We start from the raw sequence: 12,908 nt of genomic DNA on the forward strand, positions 1-12,908 counted from the left end.
GGTCATTAGTTCGAATCTTTCAGGTTTTGAAAGACTAGCATTACTTCCAAAATTGGAGATATTGAAGTTTGGTTATATCATTATATCATCTTTAAGTAGACTTGCGTCCCTTAAGACATTGACTCTGGCAATAAATTCTTTTGAAGGTCGGGGTTTTTTTGGACCCAACTTCGGCTGAAACTTTGGCAGCCATTATGGCGGTTCAGTTGTGCACTGAGATGGGGATGAAGCAGGTCCAATTGGAGGGTGACGCGAAGGTGGTCGTGGATGCAGTGAATTCCCTGCTGCCTGATGAGAGTGCAAAGGGATACCTCACTGAAGACTTGCGGATAGCTCTACATTCCTTCACGTCATGGGAGCTGGGGTACGTTCGGAGGGAAGGCAATAACGTGGCTCATATTCTTGCCAGTTTGGCTGTGCAAAATGAGATGGACAGGGTGTGGTTTTATGAACCCCCGGATTGTATCCGTGAGACTCTACATGCAGAGGCTTTAGCACTGCAGTGTATGACTTGATTTATCAATAAAAACGCCAATTTCTTCAAAAAAAAAAAAAAAATAGCTGGCCTTCCTCCATTTATATTTATGCTTATCATCCCAAATCTCTCTTTAATTGTACTTAATCTCTGATTATGTTCACTTCTTTGTTATCTCTTACAAATGCAATGAGTCTTGGTGGCAATTCTTACCCGGCGAAGATATATTTTGAATTTAAATTACTTGCGATTATGAAGTGATGTTGTCTAGAAATACTATTTCTTTCTTTGTTTTTGTTTTTTTTTTAATATATTTACTTTAGGTTTTAAAAGCTTGTCAAGATTGCCAAGATTGAAGAATCTGGAGACCTTAAATCTGAGTGTCAACAATTTCAACATAATCATCATAAAATCTTTGAGTGCAGTCAAATCTCTTATGAATTCTAGATCTTACTTTGAATCAGATAGAAGGATCCTTTCCTGCCCAAAGTAGGTTGATCTTTAATATTAGTTTAGAGAATCTGCAAGTAGTTTCAATTATTTTTGAAAATTTTTGTGTTGTTTTGTGGAGACATGGAAGAGTTGGATTTTAGTTATAACGCACTCAATGGCTCCTTAAGAGAGAAAGAGAGACTTAACTTTGAAATTTCCAATAACTTCATGACTTAGTTTTCTCACCTATCTTTCACACTTCTATGTAATTGCTTCTTCAGTTAATGACACACGTCACAATTTGCTCCATGCACATTCAACTCTCTGTTTTTTTTTTTTTTTTTTTTTTTTTTGGTTTTTTGTCTTTTTCAGATTCTTTATTGCTCAAAGGTTTTAGGAAATATTATAGAGATTTCTTCCCCACTCGAAATGTTCAAAAATAATACGATATTCTTTATCTTTTCAAATTGAACATTAATGTATTTTAAATAAAAAAAATTTATATGTCACTCACCCTCATGTACAAAGCAACACTTTTAAATTATTTACTCATTTACAAAAACTTAGAATTTTCTTAAATAGAAAGTATTTTTATGTCCTCCCACGTAAAAATTTTCATTAAATTTCAACAAAATAAAAATAAAAATAAAAATTCAAAATTAGTTAAGGAGGAATGGCTTTGTGAGAAAACTAATTGAAGCAGTCCAAATGTTTGAGAGCCAGACCCCTTAAATATATAAATAAAGCTCCCAACGGTGAAGGGTTATTAGGCATAAATGCAACAGCTCTTATACTTTTAAAGGTAAAAATAAAATTTATTTTTTTTAACTCATATTTAATTATATATTATTATTTATCGTCAGTATAATATTTCACCATTTTATTTGGTGGATGTTAGTTCACAATAGGTAGAAGAAAGTTGAAATAAATGACGAGCTTGAGAATTATTTACTCATTTACAAAATCCATAAGACAATTTCTCCCTTTTTTTTAATTTTTATTTGAATCAACTATTGATGACATTTGGCCGCTATGACTTTCAAAACATTTTAGGTTCATTAGTGTCATAAGCTAAGCAAAGGATTGCACATAGAGCTAAGTCTCTATTACTTCTTTCTACAATGGATGGATAATTCGGGTTTTCAAGTGCTTTTCTACCTATATTGTTGTTAGTGTTTGTTAGTGTAATGTCTCCAAAAATGGTCTTGAGCAGTTTAGTAGGGTTACCGGCAATTGCCCAAATTTAGCTAATTGGTAGCTAACTAAGAAATCGCTTCTCTCTAGCATAGTCAAAGTAAACGCATAGGAATGTAAAATTAATAAATTTGTAGTATCTAAATTAATATATATATATATATATATATATATATATATATATATATATATATATATCCTATAATAAGACATAAGAGATATAAAACTTTGCTAAAATCAAAATTGCACCAAAGCGAAATCCCCTAAATAATACACCTTCCATAATCTAATTTTTATCCTATTTACAATTTGTTTTCTCATTTCCATGGAGTGACTAAAATTCACAGTGAAGAATTAATTACCCAAGAAGTAAAAAGAAGAAGCAGAAATCTTAGCTGAGACTGCTAAACAAATGTTAAAATTCATTATTTAGGTTATGTTCGGTGTGCGGAAACACTGATTACCTAGGAATAGGAATATGCAATTCCTCATCAAAAGACTTTCAATTAATTTTCTGAATTATACTTTAGCTTAAAAAACAGTAGTGTCATCTTGGTACGAAAGAAATAATGTCTGAAACATGAGATAAGTTTGTAGAGTCCACTATTGACTTATGTGGAGTTCACGTAAATCTACAAATATAATAGTTAATTTGTAAGATGAGATTGACTAAATATGAAAAAAAATATTGACCTCTAGCATTTCTCCTTTCTAAATCTTCGTCCGATCTTTTTGTAAATCTGAAGTAGTCCGGAAAATGGCCAAAAAGAAGAATGGTGAACCATTCTTCCCAATCTGTTGTCTTCTTTTTATCTGTGAGGACAACTTTTCAGTGTGAAAATGGAACTACTATATCAACTCCTTCTGTGTCACAGCCAATAACAAACACGGAGATTATAGACCAACATTAAGACATTCTGATATTTTCTTAATAAATTTAACAAACATAAACAATATTAAGCTAAAAGGGAAAAAAATATGACAAAAGAAACAAGAAAGCCCAAACCTGAATCTACATCAAAAGACTATTAAAAGTAGCAACTCCCTCCCCTGCATCTTTCTGCATTGAATCCAACACATCTTTGACTTGGAAACACATGCATTCCTCCATTTATGCCACCTCTTAAGTTCCAGATTAACCAAGTGTCTATTGTATCGAAAAGAGCATCCCCTGCTTTCACAGCCTCCTTAACAGCATCCACATTTTCCTTCAACCAGAGCAGCTAATTCACTGCACTGAAATAGGTGCTTATGGGCAGACCACACACCTACACAAAATGAGTTTTTCCCCCTCGTAATTCCTTCTCCAATTTTCTGTACAATTAAAACCACAAAAATCCAAATAAGGTACTCCAATTCATCCAGAAAAAGAACATGTACTCTTATATTGATAAAATATAAAGAAAAATAGTAGTTAATATATTTAAGTAAATTCAAGCTCATTAGCTTAGACTTTTAGACTAGAGTAGTATCCTTATATATATATTAATGTACAACGTCCTTCTCAAATTACGCTGGGATATTTTGTCCATATAGATGTTATGACTTGCAAGTTTATTATAGTTATTAAGATAAGAGTTGTAATATGTGGCCTTTTTTACTCAAATTTATGAATAAAATACTGATTGATCACTCTCTCAATATCCTTCTTTGATTAAATGGAGCTCCAATATTTTAACTCGGAATGGTGCAATCTTAATATGTTTATTTAACTTTGGATTCAGCTTCTATACGGTAGTTTGCACTACTGCATAGCTGCTGTAGTTCAAAACTGCACCATTTTGGTGAAGTTTTGAACTGGAAATAATTGTGGGCTCCACCCACCTAATTGGTTTTTTTTTAAAAAAAAAATAGAATAAACAAATCATTAAGAATTCAATATTATAAAACAATTAATAATTATAAAACAAAAACTATTAAACAATTAAAACAAAAAGCAAAGCAAATAAAAAAACCAAAGGGGCTCAGTCACCCTAGGGGGTGTTTGGCAATAGGCTGGAGTCAGCCTAAACACTGTACATTCTCGATAATAGTGCTTTGTCAATACAACTCATCAGTCTCCCATTTATGAAATTACACTCTTGGCCTTCATTTTATTCCCCTTTTTTTTTTCCAACGCACGAAGGTTGCCCAACCTCTGTTTTCTTTCCTTTTTTTCCCGGGCAAGAACTCTGCCCCCAGCCTTCGTTTTCTTTCCCTTTTTTCCAGCGCACGAACTCTTCTCCCTCACACAATCTCCCCTGCGAGCCCATCACACTTTCACCCCCAAATCATCCAACAATCAATTATTAATTCACACTCCGCCTCTTTAGTTTTTTTTTTTTTTGGGAGGGGGGTGTTCTCTACAATTGTAGCCCATAAAAACATCCCCCAGCTCCACTACCACTGACACCACCAGACTCAAACAATAACCCCAAATGTTTACCCTTTCATGAAAAATCCATCCCAGAAAGCCAAATTTTCCTTATAATTTCACTTGCACGAGAAGTAAAATTTGATGAAGGCCACAAAGGGAAAATGGGAAAATGGTGGCCGGTCTCTTGTAGAGACTGTTCAATTCATTTCTTTCTCTAATTTTCTTTCATTTTTTCTATCTAACCAAACAAGGCAAAATCTATATGCAGTACACAAGCCAAAAATCTATATGCAGTATCTTCGATCGTGATCTTGTCCGTGGGGGACGTTGAAGGATGGAGCGTAGGGGGTTGGGGGGGGGGAGGATGCCTGTTCGGTGCTATGGGGATTTTCGAGGGAAAAAAATCAAAAAGTGAAGGATGGAGCGGGGGGAGGACGCCTAGTTCTGTGCTTTCACTGCTCTGGGGATTTTCAAGGAAAAAAAAATCAAGAATTGAAGGATGGAGCGCAGGGGGGACACCTGGTTGTGTGCTTTGGAGATTTTCAAGGAAAAAAAATTCAAGAAGTGAAGGATAGAGCAGGGGGGCAATATGGTCAAAAGTGTGTGAAATTTTGAGGTTGAAAGTTCAAAGTTTATGGTCAACTGGTCAAATAGTAAACAGTATCTAGGACAAGGCTGTTGCCAAACGAAGCCTAGTGAAAATGGGGTGGCCGGCCACCCTATTTTGGCCGAGGGGTGACGATCTTGCATGGCCGATTTGGAGATGAAAAAATCAAACCATGGTCATTGGGGTGGTTCGACTATCCCCAATAGGGTAAAATAAAATAAAAAAAAATTTTTGGTTTGATTTTTGGGCTGGCCGGACCACCCAAAGGGCCGGTTGCTTCTAGGTCTCTGGTTTCAAAGCTCAAGAGAGCTTACACTGCTCTACAAGCATGGAAATATGCAATCAAAGAAGACCCATTGGGGATTTTAGACACTTGGGTCGGCTCCGATATTTGTTCTTACAAAGGAGTCTTCTGTGCAGATTCTCAAGATGAGATGGATGCTTCGCCTGGCCTTGTTGTTGCCGGCATAGATCTCAACCATGCAAATCTTCAAGGCACTCTCGGCAAGGAGCTCTCTTTCCTCACCGATATGTCTCTGTTTCACCTAAACAGCAACAGCCAACAGGTTTTCAGGCTCGGCCACTCCCATACGTTCACTATTCAACACTTTGTAATTGTTTATATATAGGAGGACTAAATACAAACAGCTGGTATTCATTCAAAATCCAGCCTTCAAATCCTCTATTTAGTTTCAATTCTTAATTGCAAGTAAAAGAAGATGTGAATTGTTTTACCTGGAAATGAGAACAAGTGGATCTACTGGAAGCAGCAACACGTCTGAAGGAAAGGGAAGGGTGAATTTCCTTAAAAGTGGGTGTTGAGTAGGCATTTTCTTCTCAAAGTGGCCATTGGGGTGGCCGAACCACCCCTAGGCTCTCAACAAGGGTGGCCGGCCACCACCTGTGGCAAAATGGGGTGGCCGACCACCCCATTTTTGCCAAGAAATGGTTGGAGCCACCCCTTTAGTTTTTTTATTTGCTTTATTTTTTTGTTTTAATTGTTTAATAGTTTTTGTTTTATAATTATTAATTGTTTTATAATATTTAATTCTTAATAATTTGTTTATTCTATTTTTAAAAAAATCCAATTAAGTGGGTGGGGCCCACAATTATTTCCAGTTCTAAACTGCCCCAGAATAGTGCAGTTTTGAACTATAGTAGCTATATGGTAGTTTGCACTACCGCATAGAAGCCGAATCCGATGCTTTAATGCATTACATATTTTTCAATGACTTTGAAAGTCTTGAGTTGTAGGCCTGTAAATGAGCCGACACACTCGACAGTTCGCTCGATACCCGCTCGGCTAAGCTTGACTCGAGCTCGAGCTCGATACTGTACAAGCTCGCTCGTTACTATTGAAACTCGCTCGATTAGCTAGTGACACATACTCGGCTCGCTCGATTAAACTCGACGGGGGCTCGTGAGTTTGACTCGTTTAAGTCGAGATCGTTTAAAGCTCGCCCGACTCGTTTAGGGCTCGCGAGCTCGACCCGATTATCGCTTGACCCGACCCGACCTCACGAGAATGTAACTATGTTATAAATTAATAATAATCATATATTTAATGTGTAAACAATTAACTAATTAAGGGTATAACTAGCATTATATTTATATGGACTATGTTATTAATTATAGGTTTAATGTCCAATTCAAAAAAAAAAAAAAAAGGTTTGATGTGTACAATTAACTAATTAAGGGTATAACTACCATTATTTTTAAAGAAGTAAGATCAGAGACACCCTGTGAAATTATGCATGGGCATTTAACCGAAGCCATAAAGGAACGTCTCCAAAGTTTGGACCAGGCGATTTTCACCCACACCCGGAGAGAGGCGAATACGGCTGCCCACGAACTAGCTATAAGAGTTAGGACCCATGTCATAGATACAGTCAGGTGGACATCCATCCCACCATGTATTTGTGGTATTGTAAGGTGAGAGGAACCAATTCCCTCTCTTTGATTTTGCTTTTTTGAGAATCAATAAAAGCATACGATTCTTATTATTCAAAAACATGAAAAAAAAAAAAAAAAACTAATTAAGGGTATAACTACCATTATATTTATATGGACTATTTTATTAATTATAGGTTTAATGTCCAATTCAAAAAAAAAAAAAGGTTTAATGTCTACAATTAACTAATTAAGAGTATAACTACCATTATTTTTATATGGACTATGTTATTAATTATTGGTTTAATGTCCAATTCAAAAAAATAAAAATAAAAAAGGTTTGATGTCTACAATTAACTAATTAAGGGTATAACTACCATTATATTTATATGGACTATGTTATTAATTATAGGTTTAATGTCCAATTCAAAAAATAAAAAATGTTTGATGTCTACAATTAATTAATTAAGGGTATAACTACCATTATATTTATATGGACTACGTTATTAATTATAGGTTTAATGTCTACAATTAACTAATTAAGGGTATAACTAGCATTATATGGACTATGTTATTAATTATAGATTTAATGTGTACACAATTAACTAATTAAGGGTATAACTAACATTATATGGAATATGTTATTAATCATAGTTATAATTTTATAATTTAATAACTTAGTTAATACTTAATACTTAATATATACTAAATTACAAAACATAAGAATGAGAATGTATGATATAACTTATAAGTTAAAACTTATAAGTGATTACAAAGGTAGTTAATATGTAACTACTAACTAGTTATATACTTTTTTTTTTTTCCCGAGCAACTAGTTATATACTAATTATGTTACTTGTTGCTAGTTAATAGTGTGTGACATTATTATAATTTAATTGTAACAATTTAACATATTAATTATTACATTTATGATATATGAATCATATAATATATCATATATGAATCAATATGATTTGAAATTATTACAAAGTTACTAACATGTAACACAATATACAAAGTTGATTATAAATTATTACATATATGATGTATTGATGTATGATATATTAATTACAAATTTCAAATTTAATATGTAATTAATGACAACTATGTTTATGAACTATAGTCTATATATGTTACTTACTTGTTTTTGTCTTAGAGATATATTAATTAGGATTAGGAGACTCAAAACACTAAAACAACTAGACATTATAGATTACTAGTTAGTCTAGTTACTTAGTTAGTAACCTAGGGATAAGTTGATAACTAAATAATTTAACATGATAAGTTATTAATATTAACTATTAATTACTACTATTACACTACTAGTTAGTCACTTGGTATAGTTAGTCACTTAGTATTTAGTAAGTTAGTATGTTATATATTAATAGTGTTAAGTATAACAAGTTAACATATTAATTAAAATTGTAAATAATACTTTCTTTTTTTTTTTGAAAGAGTAAATAATACTACATATAATATGATAATAGTGATTAGTGTGTGTGACATAATGACATTATTTGATAATACTAATAGTATGTGAAAATGTGAGTCGTGAATGTAGTTATGTTTATAGACTATATTATTAATCAATAATAATCATAGATTTAATATGTATACAATTAATTAATTAAGGGTATAACTAGCATTATATTTATATGAGACTATGTTATTAATAATAGGTTTAATGTATTAGTGTATGATATATTAATTACAAATTTCAAATTTAATATGTAAAGTAGCTATGTTTATGAACCATAGTCTATATATGTTACTTGTTTTTGTCTTAATGACATATTAATTAGGATTATGAGACTTAAAACACTAAAACAATTAGACATTATACACTACTAAATAATGATAAATAATACAACCATTTTTAAACCTATTTAGTATTTAATTAAAATTTTGTTTTAGAGTTTTTATGGGGTACTATTGCAAGCACAGTTTGCTGCGTACTTTAATCAATTAAACGGCTGTGATTTAATTGATACAAATTTGTATTTAATTGTAACGGTTTTGATCATTTATTGGATAATTAAGAGGCGAGCTCATCTAAAATCACCCATACTAGATTATTCTGATTATTTGAAATTTGAAATATTTCATCTTAGAATCCTAGCCGTCCGATTTTAATTGATTTAATAAAAACCGTTGGATTTGATAAATGGAATACAGCTGTAATCCATTCCTAATGTGAGAGTTATATGATGTTCCACATAACACCTTGAGCTCACAAATCCGTCGTTCTGAATTTAATTTGAAAATAAAGATCAAAATAAACGGTCAAGATCATTTATTGGATAACGCATGGAACCAGATTCACCAACTCACGCACGCGGAGGATAAATTCACTCTCGTACTCCCCCACACATGCACGGTCGAGACTGCAGCAATCTCGTTTTGCACGCAGGCTGTCTCAGCCGTCCAACATTTTGTGATGAAATCTAAGCCGTTGGATGCATTCAATGGACGACAGCTGTAAACCATTTAATTGCGTAGGAGTTATATGGTGCATTCGAATCGTTGTAAGCTTCCCCTGATTGAGTTAATCCAACGTCCTTTATTGAATGAGAAGATAAGGATCAAAATAAATGGTCAAGATCATTTATTAGATAGCTAATAAGCGAGCTCATATGAAATTACCCATACTATATTATTATGATTATTTGAAATTTGAAACTTTTCATCTTATAATTATAGCCGTCGGATGTAACTTGATTTAATCCAAGCCGTTGATTCATCTCTTTCAAGCTTCCAGCAGCCCTAACCCCAAAACAAAAGTTCAAAACCCTCTCTCTATCTCTCGCTCTCTCAGCAGCCGCTTCAATTTTCAGATGAAATCCTAGATCAAAACACTCTCTATCTCTTTCTCTTTCATTGATTTTTGTTTGACTGTGATAGATTTTGGCTTGATTGTTTGTACATTGGGTATGAGTTTGAAGGTCTTCCTCTGGGATTCTAAGTTTGAGGGTTTTCCATCTTCGTGAAAGCCGATCGCCCAAAGGTACGTTCCAATGCATAATCTGGTTGCTTCTTTTTATTTATTCTTGACGATTTCAAATCAAAATAAGACCATATTACTTTGATTTTGATTATGTGTTCGGGTGTTCTTTGGGGTGCTCTGTGATAGTCTACTCGGGATCTCAAACTGTAAAAGAAATGCTAAGTTTTAATTCTATATATGTTTTCAAACACTGATACTATTTTTTTTCTTTGTCAAAACAGTATCGAAACCACGACAATATGTGCTAAATGACAAAGGTTAGGTTTCAATCTTCTAAGTTATTTGCATAACAGTATAGAATGACATAATGACATAGAAAATCTCATAAAATTGGTAATTTTAAGTTTCTGTATTTTATATTGTCTGAAAATCTCATAAAATTGTGCTTATAAATATCATGTTTATATCTTTATGCTATTGATCTATTTTTTCATTGAATGCAGTGTGGTGTTGGCAGGCTGGCAGCTGGTGGCTAGGTTGTAGTTTGTAGTCTCTTTAGATGAATTTTGCCTTTTGATCATTTCACGCATTTAAGTCATTTGTAAATTCTTCAATTTCATTTGTAATTCTAGTTGTAATTTTGTTTGTAATTTAATTCTTCAATTTGATTTGTAATTTTGTTTGTCATTTAATTTGTTTTCTTCCATTTGAAGTTGATTGTAATTTGGAAGGCCTAATTTCATGTTTTTATAATTTCTGCAATAAGCAAGTTCTTATTTTTAGGTTTTCCCATGAATCATGGCTCTGTTATAACTTATAAATATAATTATCCTGAATTTGACCTGATTTAGTGAATCTTAGATGATTTATAATTGACTTTTGGAATCTTAATATCTTATAAGATTAAGTGTTGAATTTTAATTGTTTTAGTGAATATTAATCTTAACGAGCCGAGCTGCTCGTTTAAGGCTCAAACGAGCTTTTAACCGAGCTCGGGCTCGGTATCACAAGGTTTTAATTTTTTTATCCAACCCGAGCTCGAGCCGAGTCGAGCCAATCGAGGGCTCGACTCGGCTCGATAGTGCCCTTTCACGGTCCCGAACTCGATCCCGAGTGTGTCAAATTCCTTAATGAGCCGATCTTGAGCCATGGGTTTCAAGCTCGGCTCGAGCTCGAGATCGGCTCGTTTATTTGTCTTCCTAAATGAGCCAAGCCGAGTTTGCTAATATTCGGCTCGGCTCATTTACAGGCCTATTGAGTTGTAATAGTTATGGGCAGCTTGGATTAAATTTGGAGCGATTGGAAGGTTGAGATTAAAAGGGTTCAGTTGGAAAATGTGTGTTGACAGGTAGGCATTAAATGCACAAGTGTAGTATATTTACACTACAAAAAACAGGTCATTTTCTGACGTGGCAAACAGCGTTTGTTTTTTGCCACGTCAGTAAATGCTGACATGCTAAAACTGGCACGTTAACAAATATTTTACTGACATGTCAAAAGTAACACGTCAGGATTTATTGACGTGTCAATTTTTGACATGTCAGTAAAATTTAATTAAATTTAATTTTTAAACAATTTATTTAAATAAAATTAAAATTTAAAAATTTCTGACGTGTCAACGTTCGACACGTCAAAAGTTTCTGACGTGTCTGACTGACACGTCAAAAGTTTCTGACGTGTCTGACTGACACGTCAGAATTTTTTGACGTGTCGGTTTGACACGTCAGCAGTTTTATTTTCCTTTGTTTTCCTGTATTAGGAGCCATTTGTTTTCTGGGATTTGTTGGGTTTCTCTTGTAGACATCGTGAAATTTTTATTTCTGGGATTCTTGGGTTTCTTTGGGAGGTGTTGAGCGTTTTGGGTTGTGGCTTTACATTGCATTTGGCAGTTGATTGGTGGTTGGGAATCAGATGTATGATTTGAGTTTTGCTTCGTGGGTTTTATTGGAATTTGCAACAAAGGTTGGAATTTGGAAGGTTGTGCTTAGTTTCCATTGATCAAGTTTTCTGATTTAGTTTCCAAATGAACGAAGATAATGTTATATACTCTTAATTTAAGTTTGACGTACACATATCATTTTTATAACTTTGATTTAGAAAATTTGCTTTAATCCAATTTGAAGAAAAATTCTGTCATTATATATATATATATATATATCTATATATATATATATATATACATTTGATTAAATTACAAAACCAATCATTCCAAAACATATTTTATATATAAACATGTCGTTTTACTATTTTTGTATAAAATGACATTTTAAATTAATTTGGAGATATTGCAACTTGAAGGATGAAAACACAAAATCTTTTGTAAATACTATATATTAATTTACAAACCTTTTTTTTTTCTTCTTTGATTTTTTAAAAATACTTAGAATATTATATCCTATAAGTATTTATAAGTATAACTTATAAATTATATATATAGGATATTATATTTATAGGATATAAGTATAACTTATAATATATTATATATTATAATATATATATATAAATCCTGACGTGCCAAGCTTGGCATGTCAGGAATTACTGACGTGCCAAGCTGGCACGTCAGGCGTGGCCTTGAGAAGGCCAGCAGGCATCGCCCACGCCTCCATTACTTTTCTTTTGGTTTTCTTCCTTTTTTTTTTTTTTTTTTCTCTCCCGCCTGGCCCTTCTTATTTCCCCAACTTTTTTCTTCTTTTTATTCTTCCCTCTTCTTATTTTGAAATTCTCCACACTCTCTCTCTCCTCTCTCAATCTCCCTGATCGATCTGGTACGAAGCTCCTCTCTAGAGGAAGAAGAAAAAGAAAAGTGAAGATAAAAAGAAGAGAAGCAGCAGATTGAAGAAAAGCAAAAGAAGAAGAAGAAAAAGGAAAGAAGAACAGAAGCAGAAGAAAAAAAAATAAAAGGAGAAGAGAAGAAGAAGAAGAAGAAGAAGAGGAGAAGATAAGAAGATTTTTTGGGTTTTTGAAAATTTGTTGGGTTTTGAGGTTTGGGTTTTTAATTTTTTGATTTGGA

The 12,908-nt window shown here is 33.1% G+C and overlaps 1 long non-coding RNA gene and 1 pseudogene across 1 annotated transcript; one reads left to right on the forward strand and one right to left on the reverse strand.

Moving 5' to 3' along the window:
- The window catches only part of LOC148585020 (glycerol kinase-like), a 31,641-nt pseudogene extending 25,747 nt beyond the window's left edge, over window positions 1–5,894 (reverse strand).
- Window positions 5,895–9,743: 3,849 nt separating this feature from the next.
- Window positions 9,744–10,679, forward strand: LOC132188768 (uncharacterized). The gene is made up of 3 exons (XR_009440913.2): window positions 9,744–9,958; window positions 10,180–10,215; window positions 10,402–10,679. It is a non-coding gene; the product is annotated as an uncharacterized LOC132188768 (long non-coding RNA).
- The last annotated feature ends 2,229 nt before the right edge of the window (window positions 10,680–12,908 follow it).

Source organism: Corylus avellana, chromosome 6 (genome assembly GCF_965113065.1).
Source record: "Corylus avellana chromosome 6, dhCorAvel1.hap1.2, whole genome shotgun sequence".
Classification (NCBI taxonomy): domain Eukaryota; kingdom Viridiplantae; phylum Streptophyta; class Magnoliopsida; order Fagales; family Betulaceae; genus Corylus; species Corylus avellana.